A 15,400-nucleotide genomic window follows, 5' to 3' on the forward strand; every position below is an offset into this window, starting at 1 on the left:
TGACCTCAAATCTCCGCTGCCTTGCGGCTACACCCACTCGTAGGAAAGGCTTTGGGAGTAAACCCAGATGGAAAAATCCGGACCACATACACGCAAAATGTTGGGGAAACTCAGCAGGATGTCCTGCAGCTGCGGATTTTCTCTTGTTGTGAAAAATCCGGAGCTGGAGTCCCTAAGGCAGTCCTACATTGCGTTCAATGCCGACTGGCAACTTCTGTGGTGCTGCTGGTGGCACAATGTATCGGTCCCTGCTGTTCCTTTGGGTTCATCAGATGCGTGGAGAGAGGAAGCTTGCTACATGGGCAACAGCTTGCTTTCCATACCGTACTGCACAGGCTTGCGTATCTAGACAGCGAGGTCGCAATGTCCACAGTCGACCCTGACTAACAGAGGCCTCACGTCACCTCAGTGGTTGGGAAGATGTTGCAGTCCGTCATGAAGAATGAGATTCTGGGGTACTTGGAGGAGCATGATAAAACAGACCAAAGTCAGCGTGGTTTCCTTACGGGGAAATGTTGCCTGACAACATCTGTTGGAAGGCCTTTGACAAGGTGTCGCATATGAAGCTGCTTAAAATAAGAATCCATGGATCGAAGGTTGGCTGGTTGGCAGGAGGCAAAGAACCGGGCAAAGGGGGCTTATTCTGGCTGGCTGCCGGGGACTAGTGGTGTTCCACGGGGATCGGTATTGGGACCGCTTCTTTTCCACGTTGTATGTCAGTGATTTGGATGACGGAATTGATGGCTTTGTGGCCAAGTTTGCGGACGATACAAAGATAGGTGGGGGAGTGTTGAGGAGGCAGGGAGTCTGCAAAAGGACTGAGACAGATCGGGAGAATGAGCAAAGAAGTGGCAGATGGAATATAGTGTAGGAAAGTGCATGATCATACACTTCAGAAGAAGGAATAAAGGGATAGACTATTTTCTAAACGAGGAGAAAATTCAGAAATCAGATGCATAAAGAGATTTGGGAGTCCTCGTGCAGGTTGAGTCGGTGGTAGGGAAAGCACATGCCATGATAGCCTTCCTTTCGAGAGGTGTAGAATATAAGAGCAAGGATGTAACGCTGAGGTTTTATAAGACATTCGTCGTACGGCACCTGGAGTATTGTAAACAAGAAAAGATGTGCTGACATTGGAGAGGGTGCCAGAGGAGGGTCACGAGAATTATTCCGAGAATGGAAGAGTTAATTTATGCAGAGCATTTGGTGACTCTGGGCCTGAACTCCGCTGGAGTTTAGAAGAATGGGGGGGGGGGTCGGGGGCGGAGAGATCTCACTGAAACATTTCGAGTATTGAAAGACCTACATAGAATGGATGTGGAGAGCATGTTTCCTAGAATGGGTAAGTCTAGGACCGGTGGGCATAGAATACAGGGACGTCTATTTAGAATAGAGATGAGGAAGAATTTTTCTTTGACCAGAGGGTAGTGATTCTGTGGAATTCATCGCTACAGACGGCTGTGATGACCGAGTCATTGGCTAGATCTAAAACAGAGACTGTCGGGTTCTTCATTGATAAGGGCGTCAAAGGTTACGGAGAGAAGGGCGAAGCAGACTCCCTGGAGGACCGAACTCCTAATTTTACTCCTATGCTTTATGGTTTTATCAAATACGCCTGCATTTCCAACCTAAACCCTGTAAGAATAACAGGCCATTGAAGATCCTGAAGCAAAATAAGGCAGGCGAGGTACTTGCCAGAACAATACTTGAACATAAACACATCGTAAATCCTGGGAGGAGGCAAGACTCGGAAAACAGAACGTGCTCCAGAAGAGGTGGAGTAGACTCCAAGAAACCGGTATTAGTTAATACAAGGTTCAGGGGGAAATGCAATTTTGGGCGAAAGCGACACATTTGCTTTTGACATAGATTTAAAAACCAACGTTGAATTTTGGTGGTAGAAGTAGCTATCAGATAAGAATTTAAATGTTTGCAGTTCTACATCGCATAATTTTGTGCATTTATTTATTTTCAGCATTCAATTTTATCACGTCCGTCTGAATCTCGAAACGCTTTTTAAAGTGGTTACAACCCGACTTGGGTAGTTAGAATACCCAAGATGTGTCTGATTCGCCAGATGATGATCTCAAAGTGTGTCTGCCGGTCTTATGTACAGTACTTACATTTCCGATACAAGATAAACCTTTTGATTCCACAGAAGAAAATCGGCTTTTTTTTCTGACGTAAATTCATAATTCACATGGCAGTCGATCAGCACAGGAGCGTGTCCCTCGTGGAAAAGAAAAAAAATCATAATTCTGAAAGCGTAACACTGACCAAAATGATGATATCCATGAAAGGAAATGTATAACTATTTAAAAGCGCCGCGACGAGAACTGAGAAGAGATAGATCTCTGCGATAGATAGTGTTGCATCGTGATGTAAATAGCACGGAAAAGCAGGAGGGGAAATTCCTAGCCACAAACAAAGGGTGCATCATTAGGAGGAAATTGATGACTGACATGTGGATCAGTGCACCACAGGGGAAAAAAACGAGGCCAATCATAACAAAAAAAGAAGAGAAGCAAATGAGACCGAATGCAAACAGTGTTGGAAAGTTTTACATTGTTTGAGGCCTCCGCTTATTAAATTTGGGATAAGAAGCTAGTGAATCATACATATTGTGGAAATTGTGATTTATTTTCTCAAATCGGGTTTAAAAAGTGCTTCGTGATCCAGACGGATGTGATATAATTAAATGCTGCAAATAAATGCACACAATTATACGACATGGAAATAGAAGTATTAAATTCTTATAGCTGATTCCATCACTAAATATCAAGTCATTGTCTAAACTTAAAGCAGAGGTATCGCTTTCGTCTAAGATTATGTATTTTCGAAGCATACTATTATTGACAACGGCTTCAAACATTCTTTGAACGTTATCTCATAGAAGCCACTGGGCTCCGAGTCAAGCTTCCAAAACACAACGTTCTTCTAAAGCACAAACGTCACAATTCTCAGGGACACAAATCCCTTGTTAATAAACAATGGTTGATTCAGTTTTACACAATAATTGCAGGGTCAAACTGGAACTCTGGTAGAAACTGAAAGCTGTTCAAGTTTTTCCCTCTAAAAGAAGGTTGAAGACACGAGTGCTTTCCATTTTCACCATTGGGCTACAGCGTCCTCCTATGGTATAACTCAAAATATTCCCAGGATTAAATAGTTGATAGCTTCCTGATGGCTTCCAAGTGTACGGAATATCCTAAAATACTTTGCACCCAAATATATTGTTTTATAACGAAGATTATGATATTTATTTAAACAAATCTTGTTTATGTTAAAGACTCTGGGCTCTGCGAGTTTTGCTCTTCTACTTCATGTGTATTTCATGGCTATCTGCAGAAGACAAATATCAAAGTTGTATGTGCATGCTTTGCCAATAAAATGAACCTTCAACCTTGAAATATTCAAAATCCTATAGGCAATGAATCAATGATCAATCGATCTGAATTGGCTTAAATGTTAAATAGTTTCCTTTAGGAACGGCTTTGTGATAGTTTACAGCCAGCTGAACAGACATCAAAAAGGCAAATTGATAAACACAACACTGAGATAGCAAAGATCATAAAATCAAGTACAGCTTGCTACCACTTGTGCCAGTGTTAGGTTTAATAGGGTAGAAAATGTTAATATCTGATATATTTTACTGAGCCCTGTTAATTCAAGTAGAAATGTTATATCCTATATTATAAATATCAAATTTTAAAATATTACTGTCCATGTAAATCTTCAGATTGCAAATTTGCATTGTCAGTGTTGTGTTCCAGATTGATTAGATAATTATGCATTGCATATCCGATCGAGAAACATACATAAAAGTAAGATCACATGAAGTAGAAGTGTAAGTGGTCCATATACAACAGGAGTGGATCCATTATGGACCTACTGCTGCAGCCCACCCACTTCAAGGTTGGGCATGTTATGCATTCAGGTATGCTCCTCTGCAAACCCTCGTTGTAATACATGGTAATTTGAGTTACAGTTGACTTCCTGTCAGCTTAAACTACCTTAGCCACACTCCTCTGACCTCCCTCATTAACAAGGCATTTTCATCCACAGAACTGCTACTCACTGTATGTGTATATACATATATAGTTTTTCACACTATTCTTTGTAACCTCCAGAGACTGTTGTCCATGAAACTCCAGTAGATCAGCAGTTTCTGAGATACCCAAACCACCCCCATCTGGCACCAACCATCATTCCACGGTTAAAGTCACTTAGAACATATTTCTTGCCCCATTGTTTGGTCTGAAGAACAACTGAACCTCTGGACCATATCTGCATGCTTTTAAGTATCAAGTTGCTGCTAATAATTGGTTGATTAGATACTTGCACTAACAAGCAAGTGTACAGGCGTGTCTAATGAAGTGGCCACTGAATGTGGTTATTCAGTGAGATCAGATCTGATCATTTACATTATGATCTCCTTCTCATCCACTCTGCAGTCTCTTCATTCCCTCGTCTGCTGCAAGTATTGATTGCTGGAGGAACTCGGGCTCAAAGTTGATGATCTAGAACAGGGGTCGGCAACCTTTTTGCCTCTGTGGGCCTGATTGCATATTAATGAGCGGACGGTGGGCCAGATAAATGCAATAAAAAACTTGCTATATGGAAATTACCCATTTAAATACATCTTGTTATGTTTTGCCTCAAATTAATGAATAATGCATGCTAGAAAATTATTTGTGCTTAACCAAGGATGCCAATTAGTAATCAAAGAACTGTTTAGTTGCAATTTATTTCAATCAAGGCATCTTTTGAATCTATTAAAAGGACACAAAGAATTTTTAAACATAAAACGTATGAACATGATGCATAGAATGGTGGTAAATTAAGTATAATAAAAAAGAAAATTTTAATGCAAACAGTCCATAAATCAATGTGAAACTTGATACGGTTTGTTGCTTGAAAGCTTCTCAATATTGGGTGTTGGACTTGTTGATGCCAAGAGCAAGACATTATCCAGATGGGTATCAGTCAATCTTGTTCTCAAATGGTTCTTGGTGTGCTTCATTTTTGAAAATAATTGCTCACACAGGTAAGTGCTGCCAAACAATGATGCCATCTTGGTTGCATGGTCCACTATGTTAGGATACTTCCCACTTGGATGAATATATTTTCTATAGAAGCAAGCACTGACACATCTTCAGAATGAAATTTCGATCTCAATATGTCCTCACACTGCATCTCAATCAATTCCATTTGAAAAATTTCTGATGCATTGTCCACTTTTTGAGACAATACGTTTTGAGACTTCGTAGCTGGCACGGGTATTTGCTTCATTTTCACTGCTTTTCTTGGCAAAAAATGACATCTGTTTTCCGAAACTAGCCTTCATTCACTCAACTTCATCTTTCCCTGCTTGGCCAGTAAACTTGTTAAAATTTCCACTATGGCAGGTCACGTAATGTTGCCTGATATTTTCCACCTTTTTCACCAGCAACATTTTCTAGGCAAATGAGACAAACTGGTTTCCCAGCTTGCTCGATGAAGAAGTAATCCAGCGTCCAAGTCTCTTGGAAATTTCGGCACTCAGTGTCTATCTTCCCGCGTTTTGCATTCATTGCCATTGGAATTTTTTTCTTCGATTTTATTTCGAAACACGAGTTATTCAACAAGTATCATAGCACATGTAAATATCTGGATATTTAGCGTGGATTTCTTGTTAAAACACAGTGACGCTGTTTCTGTTTACAAATTTGAACGATCCCATCCGAAAACCTGCGCATGCACGGAGAGTATCTGACACATATTAGTAAGGTAGTCTGCCTTCCCGTCACTCGTATATACCAGTGTTTGGTTTGGAACAAAACGCCATGCCTGTCCGTCAGTGTAGTCGCGTGAAACACTCAGAATAAGGAGAAATCGCTCGCGGGCCGGATAAGCGTAGTATCCCAATATTTGCTCGCGGGTCGGTCAAAATACCTTCGCGGGCCAGATTTGGCCTGCGGGCCGTAGGTTGCCTACCCCTGATCTAGAATTATCAGTTTCAAACACTGCGATTTACTAGGAAGGGGGAGAGTCGCCCGGGTACTGTGTTTCAGAAGGCAATCACAGCAATTAGAATTTTCAGTCTGTGGGTGGGGACAAGAGGGTGTGAATGTTTGTGAGGCAGATAGAGGGATCCAAGAGGTGGTGCTGGAAGAGCCTGAGACCTTGAGCCTGCCCAGATGGTCTGAGACTGTTGCTTCCTGTGTGGACGAGAGTGGGGCCTGTAAGAAGGATGAGCAACCGAACTGTGGCATGGTCATTCAGGGAGCCACTCAAGAGGGAGGAGGGGAGAGAAACATGGTTGTAATTATGGATACTATACTCAAGGGAATAGACACAACTCTCTATAGCAAGGAACAAGAGTCCCAGAGGCTGTGTTGTCTGGCTTGTGCCTGGGTTCAGTACATCTAATTTGATTCGCAGAGGAAGAAGGGGAAGAGTCCAGGTTTTGTGGTCTATGTGGGTACCCATGACATCAGAAGAACAAGGAAAGAAATCCTAAATTAGAACACAGGGACTGAATTAAAATGCAGAACCAAAAAGGAAATAAGCTTTGAATTGTGATCTGAGACACCTACAAATTGGCAAAGGGTTAATAAGATCAAGGAGCTTATTAACAAGGATCATGGCACAAACATAGGTGAGGGGAAGTGGGACACTGACACCAGTAGACAATAAGACTACTACAGAAGCAGAATTAGGCAACTTGGCCCATCGCATCTGCTCCACAACTCCATCATGACAGATACATTATCCCTCTCAACCTCATTCTCCAGCCTTCTCTCCATAATCTTTGACATCCTGCCTAATCAAAAGCCTATCAACCTCTGCTTTAAATATACCCAAAGATTTGCCTCCACAGCCATCTGTGGCAATTAATTACACAGATCCTCTACCGTCTGGCTAAAGAAATCCCTCATCTCTGTTCTAAATGGATATCCCTCTATTCTGACGCAGTGATCTCTGGTCCTAGACTCCCCCACTATAGGAAACATCCTTTCCACATCCATTCTATCTAGGCCTTTCAATATTTGAGAGGTTTCATCAAGATCCTCCCCTAATTCTTCTAATCTCCAACAGATACAGGCCCTGAGTATCAATCGCTCCTCATACGTTACCTCTTTTATTCACAGAATCATTAATGCAAATCTCCTCTGGACCCCTCTAATATTAGCACATATTTTCTTAGATAAGGGGCCCAAAACTGCTCGCAGTCTGACCAATGCCTTATAAAGTCTTGATTTTATATTTTAGTCCTCTTGATAGAATATTAACATTGCATTTTCCTTCCTTATCACTAACTTAAACTGCAAGTAAACCTGCAAGGAATCCTACACAAGGATGCCCAAACCCTTTTACACCTCTGATATCTGAATTTTCTCCTTGTTTAGAAAAGAGCCTGCGCCTTTACTCTTTCTACCAAAGTGCGTGACTAAACCACTTCCCTATACTATATCCATCTGCCATTTCTTTGCCCATTCTCCCAATCGGTCAAAGTCCTTCTTCAGAATCCCTACCTCCACAACACTGCCTGACCCTCCACATATCTTCCTATCATCCGCAAGCATGGCCACAAAGCCATCAGTACCGTCACCCAAATCATTGACATATAACATGGAGAAGTGGTCCCAACACTTACCCCTGCACAACACCATTAGTCACCAGCAGCCAACCAGGAAAAGCTCCCTTTATTCGCACCCTTTTCCTCCTGTCATTCAGTCAATCTTCTATACATGTCAGTATCTTGTAAAAACGTGGGCTTCTATCTTGTTAAGCAGCCTCGTGTGTGGCACCTTAAAATCCAAGTAAACAACATCCACTGACTATCCTTTGTCTATCCTGCCTGTTATTTCCTGAAATAATTCAAACAGATTTGTCAGGCAAGATTTCCCCTTAAGGAAACTAAGGAGGGAACTGTTCTAATGGGAGAGGCTCCACCCGAACCATGCTGGATTCTGGCGAATCGCACAACTAAAGCTTGTGGATAGGCCTTTAAATTAAACAGTTGGGGCTGGATTCAACAGCTTAGAAAAATACGGTTTAAAGGGAAGAGGAGTGCAGGAGAGGTATGGAAGTCACCAGAATGAGAAATAAAGACAAAGAGTTTTGAAAGCATAGGAATTTAACTTAAGGCAACGTGAGAAACAAATGTGTGGTGGATACAGGACTGAAGGCATCTGAATGCATAAATACACGAATTAAGGTAATTGCTCTTGTATAACATCACTGAGATGTGATTGAAAAAGGGCTACAGCTAGGAACTAACATCCAAGGATACACAAAAAATCAAAAGGACACGCTTGGTGGGCAAAGAAGGTGATGTGGCTTTGTTGGTATCCTTGTAGGTATCGTTAGAAAGAAGTGACAAAAGATCAGAAGATGGAGAATTTTTATGGTGGAGTTACTGCCAGGCTAAAAAGGCACTTTTGGGCCTATTATCCAAGAAAAGATGTGCTTGGAATCATACAGTATATGGGCCTCCAAACAGTGGCCAGGATGTGGGGTACAAATTACAATGTGGGAATAGAAAAGGCACATAAAAACAGCAATATTATGATGGTCATGGGAATTTTAATATGCAGGAGGATTGGAAAAATCATTTTGTAATATAATTTTTATTGAGTTTTCAAAAAGAATACATGAAAAGATAAAATCTATCCTCCCCCCTCCCCTTAACCCTCCCCCCCCCCATATATATAGTCCTACCTAAAAAGAAAGAAAGAGAGAAAAAAGAAAAGAACCGCCTGGATGTTGGAAGGTTTCCACATGCTCCATGGGATTCAAAAATAAATATTGGTATAATTATTCGTTACTTTCCCCAAGGGACCAAGGTCTTTATCGGAGCACTTAAATATGCCATCCTATCTTTTGTAAATAAGGGTGCCAAATATTCAAAAATGTTACATATTTATCTCTTAAATTATAAGTAATTTTTTCGAGTGGAATAGAACTAGCCATTTCATTATTCCAACGATCCATACTTAAATACGAATCAGATTTCCAAGTAATTGCTATAGTCTTCTTAGCTACTGCCAATGCAATTTTTATAAATTCTTTCTGATATTTATTCAATTTAAGTTTTGGTTTTATCCCTTCAATATCACCTAATAGAAATGGAAAAATCATTTTGGTGCTGGATCCCAAGAGAAGGATTTTTTGGAATGCTCTATCTTGGGAGCAGGTTGGGGTTGGGCCCACTAGGAAAACGGCAATACTGAATTGGGTGTTCTGTAATGAACCAGATTTGATCAGGGAGCTTAAGTTAACAGAAATTTTGCGTGAGGACTTGGACAGGTTGAGATCAGAAGTGGTAGATGGAATACAGCGGTCATGCACTTTGGCGGAAGGAAAATGGTGTAGACTGTTTTCTAGATGAGGAGCATATTCAGAAACTGGAGGTGCAAAGGGACTTGGGCCTCCCCTTGCAGGATGCAGGTAGAGTCGGACGCGAGGAAGGCAAATGTTAGCATTCATTTTGAAAGGACTAGAACAGAAAGCAAAGATGAAATACTAAGTCTTTATAAGGCATTGGTCAGACCACATTGTGAGCAGTTTTTGGTCCCTTTATCTAAGAAATGATGTGCTGCCATTGTGGATGATTCAGGGTCTGTACTTGCTGGAATTTAGAAGAATGGGGGGAGGGGTGGGGGGGATAGATCTTATTGAAATCTATCAGATATCGAAAGGCCTACATAGGTGGATGTGGAGAGGATACTTCCAATAGGGGAGAGTCTAGGACCAGAGGGAACAGCCTCAGAATACAAGGACATCCCTTTATAGCAAGGAATTTTTTAGCCAGACGGTGGTGAATCTGTGCAATTCATTGTCACGGATGGCTGTGATGGCCAAGTCATTGGCTATATTTCAAACAGAGGTGATGGGTCCTTGCTTAGTAAGGGTGCTGAAGGTTACTGGGAGAAGGCAGGAGAATGGAGATGAGGGGGAAAATAAATCAGCCATGATTGAATGGTGGAGCAGACTCAATGAGCTGAATGGTCTAATTCTGCTCCTGTATCTTCTGGACTTGGTTGTCGTACTATCATAATGGCAATTCAGGTATTGATTGAATATAAGGATGTCTTAGGCATAATACTATCAGATCTCAACTACTTACAGGGATCTGCAAGGCATGTGAATATAATGTAGGGAAGGTGACGGTGTAAGTTACTGAGAGAGAGAGAGTGCGACAAAGAGAGACAGAGAAAGATACACAATCCTGGAGATAAACAGGTTTCTCGCTCTTCCACGGCAGCAGGTAACAAATACTTCTCCATCTTACCAGAATATATATTCATGTGAGTGATTCCTTGCTCCACAACATTATGTTAACTTATAATTTGGTTCAAGCTGTGCAAAGTTTTGTCAAGCACTTGTACCTGAGCAATTCTGCAAACTAGCAGATGTGGTTGTCGCATTTCTGTTTGTGGGTGCATTCTATAAGCCAGCTGGATGGCACTTTTCCTAAAATCTGACAGGGACTGTAAGGATAATGCAGTGCTTTAAGCGTTCCATTGTTTTTTCTATTCTTTGGACACGGATCAATATGATGGAACCCAACTTTTCTTCTTACATTCCAACTGTGATTGCACCTGCATGATGGAAGAGAAAGAGAAGTATTGTGCAGAGCGCAAGTCTTGAGTGAAAGCATGTTTGATTTGTCTCCTGATATTGTCAGACATCCATGCTTCAACACTGTGCATCAATAGGTAAGACAGCTATAATTAAGTAATATCTACCTTTTCCATCTACAGCCTGCTTTAAGTCAGATGAACATCTGTTTCTTAAACACACTGTTCCTTTTGCTCTGTAAATTAAACTAATGATCATATCTTTTGCCTTCTGAAAGTTTACTTTTGAGCTGTGCTTGATCAAACATTAATGTGCTATTTAATGGGGGAGGAGGGAGTGGGTGGGGAAGTGCATCAGTTTTGACACTAGGGATAGCTACCTCTTACAGAAAATAGCTTCACTTCATGCACTGGATACTTCTGGGAGAAGACCTGCCCTGTGTAAATGATCTGAAAATTCAAAATTCAAAACTCGTTCAGACTGAACAGTCAAGTACAAGAGGCATAGGGATTCACAAATTCAAATGCATCGTTAGATATACTGAGTGCTATCAGGCAAATAAAGGCTCTTCTTCCTCTTGCAATGAAATGAAACTTTGGAACAAATAATGCAATTTCAATGACACAAGGTCTTGGAATTTGAAATGTGATTATTGTTAAGTAATTAGCAAATGAACCGAGTTCATTTCTCTGGTTACACATTTCTACAAATGACAAAGTTTTCATTGATAGTTATTTCAATGTGACAGATTTTGATTCCGCAGATTAAATCGTGAACGTATAAAACAGTGGGTGAATTTGAATGGTTTAGGAAAATTCATTTTCACTCAATGGAGAAGAAGTACAAACTGGCAAGTGATAGACAAAACCCAGGGCAGGTGGATGGGGGTGGGGGGGGGTGCTGGGTGATAAAGTAAGAAGCTGAGAGGTGCTAGCTAGAAGAAGTAATGGTCTGAAGGAGGAATGACAGTGGACCATGAAGAAAGGGAAGGAGATGGTGCACCAGAAAAACGTGATAGGCAAATGAAAAGAGGAGTAGGAGGTGAACCAGAATGGGAAATGGAATAAAGTGAGATGGGGGGGGGGAGGCGGTGGCAGAGAAGTTATTGGAAGTCGAGAAATAAGTATTCATGTCATCAGGTTGGAGGCTACCCAGACAGAATATGAGGTGTTGCTCCTCCAAACTGTGTGTGGCCTCATAATGACAGAAACGAGAATGGGAATGGGAAGATGAATTGAAATAGATGGTCTCCAGGAAATCCCGCAGAAGGTGCTTGTTGAAGCAGTCCCCCAGTCTATGTCAAGTCTCATCGATGTAAAGGAGAACCAGATACAATAGATGAACCCAGAACGACCATTCAGTCCTTCCAGGTGAGGTGGTATTTCACCTGTGAGTCTGTCAGCGTTATCTATTGTATCCAGTGCTCCCATGTGGCCTCCCCTTCTTACTTAATCCCCTCCCCCCTTCCCCCAATGACCCACCTACCCTTCCTTCCTCCCTCACTTGGTCTCACCTATCACCTGTCAGATTTTCTCCTCCCCCCACCCTTCATATTCTGGCTTCTGCCCTACTTCTTTTCCAGTCCTACTGAAGCATCTCAGCCTGAAATGCTGGCTCTTTATTTCCCTCTGCAGATGTTGCCTAACTTGCTGACTTCCTCCAGCATTTTGTGTGTATTGCCCTGGGCTTCCAGCATCTGCAGAATCTCTTGTGTTATATGTATGCAAATTAATGCCTCCAATTGTATTGTTAATAATGATAATCAAACATATTTGGCAGTAATTCCTAACAATTAATAAAAGATGACATCTATTAAATAAGCAAGTTTGAATTAGATTCATCAATAGACCATCTTTATAATTTAGGCCAGTGTGCCTCCTCTAATTTTATCTTATTGTTTTCATCTTTAGATAGAATTTGTAGTTGTCAGTTTGTTCTTTTCGGAAGCACACGAGATTGGTAACTTGTCACAGCAGCAAGCCTCATCATCCTGTGCATTTTATGTAACAAAAATACATGCAAGTAACTAGTCTAACTAATACCAATGATCTTTCGAAATATAAATTGGAACTGTGAAAGAATGAAGTCTTATTGAACCATTCCATCATGACGAATATATAACTCAGGTTATTTACATAGATTTCATAAAAATCTACAGCACATTCCTGCCCCTTTGGTTCACAATGTTGTGCTGACCATGTAACTTACTCTACAAATTACCTAGAATTACCCTACCGCATAGCCCTCTATTTTTCTAAGCTCCACGTACCTATCTAAGAGTCTCTTAATAGATCCTACTCTATCCACCTCCACCACCACCGCTGGCAGTGCATTCCAGGCACCCACCATTCTCTGTGTGAAAACTTACCCCTGACATCCCCTCTGTACCTGCTTCCAAGCACATTAAAACTATGCCCCCTTGTGTTAGCCATTTCAGTCCTTGGAACAAAGCCTCTAGCTATCCACATGATCAATGCCTCTCATCATCTTATACACCTCTATCAGGTCACCTCTCATCCTCCATCACTCCAAGGAAAAAAGGCCAAGTTCACTCAACCTATTCTCATAATGCACACTCTCCAATCCAGGAATATCCTCGTAAATCTCCTCTGCACTCTCTCTATCATAGCCTCATCCTTCCTATAATGACTTGACCAGAACTGAACACAGTATTCCAAGTGGGGTCTGACCAAGGTCTTTGTTCAGATGTTCCTAACATTGTCCACTTTAAGGCATTTGTGTTTATAACCTTTAAGTCATAACATGGGTAAGTCAGTAAGAAGAACTGATGCATTGGGGTTTTAATGATCCAGTCCTGCAAAGAATTACAGCAGAATGATTTGGAATTTCTACTGATTCACCAGATATATTTGGTTAGCATACAAATAATATATGAAGAGCAATTAATGTTAACTGGTATTTGGATATATAACAACCGTTATTTCTTACCACAAAATAAAATGTTTTGTTGCAAAACCAAGTAGAAAGCTAACAGCTTTCTTGCTCTATATGGTTTTTTAAATTTCAAAATATACTTTATTCAAAAATAAAATTATATACAATAAACCATTCAATAACTTTTCATCCTTTACATACGTTTCCATTATAGTCAGTACATATCCATACTTATGGCTACCCATGTGGCACTCCAGTTGTTCACCTTACCACATCATTGTTGAGGGGTATACTCCCTGCCACCCGACCCCTCCCACTCCCATGGGTGAAGAAACCTATACTGTGGTCCTTCCCCACCGGGCCCTTGCAGTGGCTGCACCGAGTTTCAGTGCGACCCTCAGCATGTACTCCTGCAGCCGAGAATGTGCCAGTCGGCAGCATTCTCCCACGGACACCTCCATGTGCTGGTAGATCATCAAGTTTCGGGCCAACCAAAGAGCGTCTTTCACCGAGTTGATGATCTGCCAGCAGCACTGGATGTTGGTCTCCGTGTGCGTCCCCGGGAACAGCCCGTAGATCAGAGAGTCCTCTGTTACGCGGCTGCTGGGGATGAAACATGACACTAGCCCGTCCATCCTCGTCCACACCCTCTTTGCGAACTGACAGTGTGCAAAGAGGTGGGTCACAGACTCCTCCTCACTGCAGTCCTCCCATAGGCAGCGGGGTGTGGAGACGATGTTCCGGGCGTACAGGAGGGCTCTGACTGGGAGGGCCCCTCTCACCGCCAGCTAGACGAGGTCTTGGTGCCTGTTGGTGAGATCTGGTGATGAGGCATTTTGCCAGATGAACTGGACAGTCTGCTCAGGGAACCACCCCACTGTGTCCATCACATCCTTCTCCTGCAGTGCCTGCAGGACGTTACCTGCTGACCACTGCCTGATGGCCCTGTGGTCAAAGGCGTTCTCCTGGAAGAACTTTTCTATGTAGGACAGGCATGCCGGCAACGACCAGCTGACTGGGGCGTTGCGCGGGAGTGGGGCCAGACCCATCCTCTGTAGCCAGGGCGACAGGTAGAACCTCGGCACATAGTGGTACTTGGTGCCCACATACCTGGGTTCTACACACAACCTGATGCAGCCATGTACGAAGCTGACCATCAGGGTGAGGGCGACATTGGGGACATTCTTGCCCCCGTTGTCCAGGGACTTGTGCATGATGGTCCGTCTCACCCGCTCTTGCTCTATATAGTTGTTTTATCTTTCACACTAATCTAGGACAATAGAAGGATTGTCTATCTTACAGACCATTACATGAATTCTCCTTCTGTTGCTGTAGTCATCTTTATAGTTTGAGGTTGTGTAGCAAGGTGCACATTATGCAAATAATTTCAGGAAAATGGCACAAGAACATTGCCTAATCATAAAGTTATTTTTGCCACTTAAGAATTTACACTATTTACAACTAGCAATATATTTGTTGGAACAACATGGGCTGCTGGTTGTTATTGTATATTAGTGTGAATATATTTATGAAATAAAGTACATGCAAGTTTTGAAAAAATCAGAGTTTATATTGCACATTTACAGACCTTCCCTGTGAAGCAAGAACAGACTGGCAGTGTCTTCATTAGGAGTCAGTCCGATGCAGGCTTCCCAGCTCCATGTTTAAAATCATGAGTTGGGCTGTATTACTGTAGCTTATATATTTGAGAACATTATAGATTTTTTTCAGATGTGTGAATTCGAAAAAAACTATCACATAGTAATAGGAGCGGGAGTAATCTAGTAGGCTGTTCAATCCAGTCCACTATTTAGTATGATCTTGGATAATCTATGCTGACCTCAACTGTTCCATACCAATCTCATGGAGTTTATTGTCATCTGCTTAAGTATGGTGATATACAGATAGTTCCTCATAACTCCCAATTCTTTGTCTT

The 15,400-nt window shown here is 41.8% G+C and overlaps 1 protein-coding gene across 1 annotated transcript in view; it reads right to left on the minus strand.

The window, feature by feature from the left end:
* The window catches only part of LOC134355533 (suppressor of cytokine signaling 2-like), a 28,118-nt gene extending 25,767 nt beyond the window's left edge, over positions 1-2,351 (minus strand). Inside the window, exon 1 of the mRNA XM_063065540.1 lies at positions 2,124-2,351. The gene's annotated coding sequence lies outside the window, so the exon portion shown is untranslated. The remainder of the gene's footprint in view (positions 1-2,123) is intronic.
* Positions 2,352-15,400: the final 13,049 nt, after the last annotated feature.

This window comes from Mobula hypostoma, chromosome 13 (genome assembly GCF_963921235.1).
Source record: "Mobula hypostoma chromosome 13, sMobHyp1.1, whole genome shotgun sequence".
NCBI classification, from domain to species: Eukaryota; Metazoa; Chordata; class Chondrichthyes; order Myliobatiformes; family Myliobatidae; genus Mobula; species Mobula hypostoma.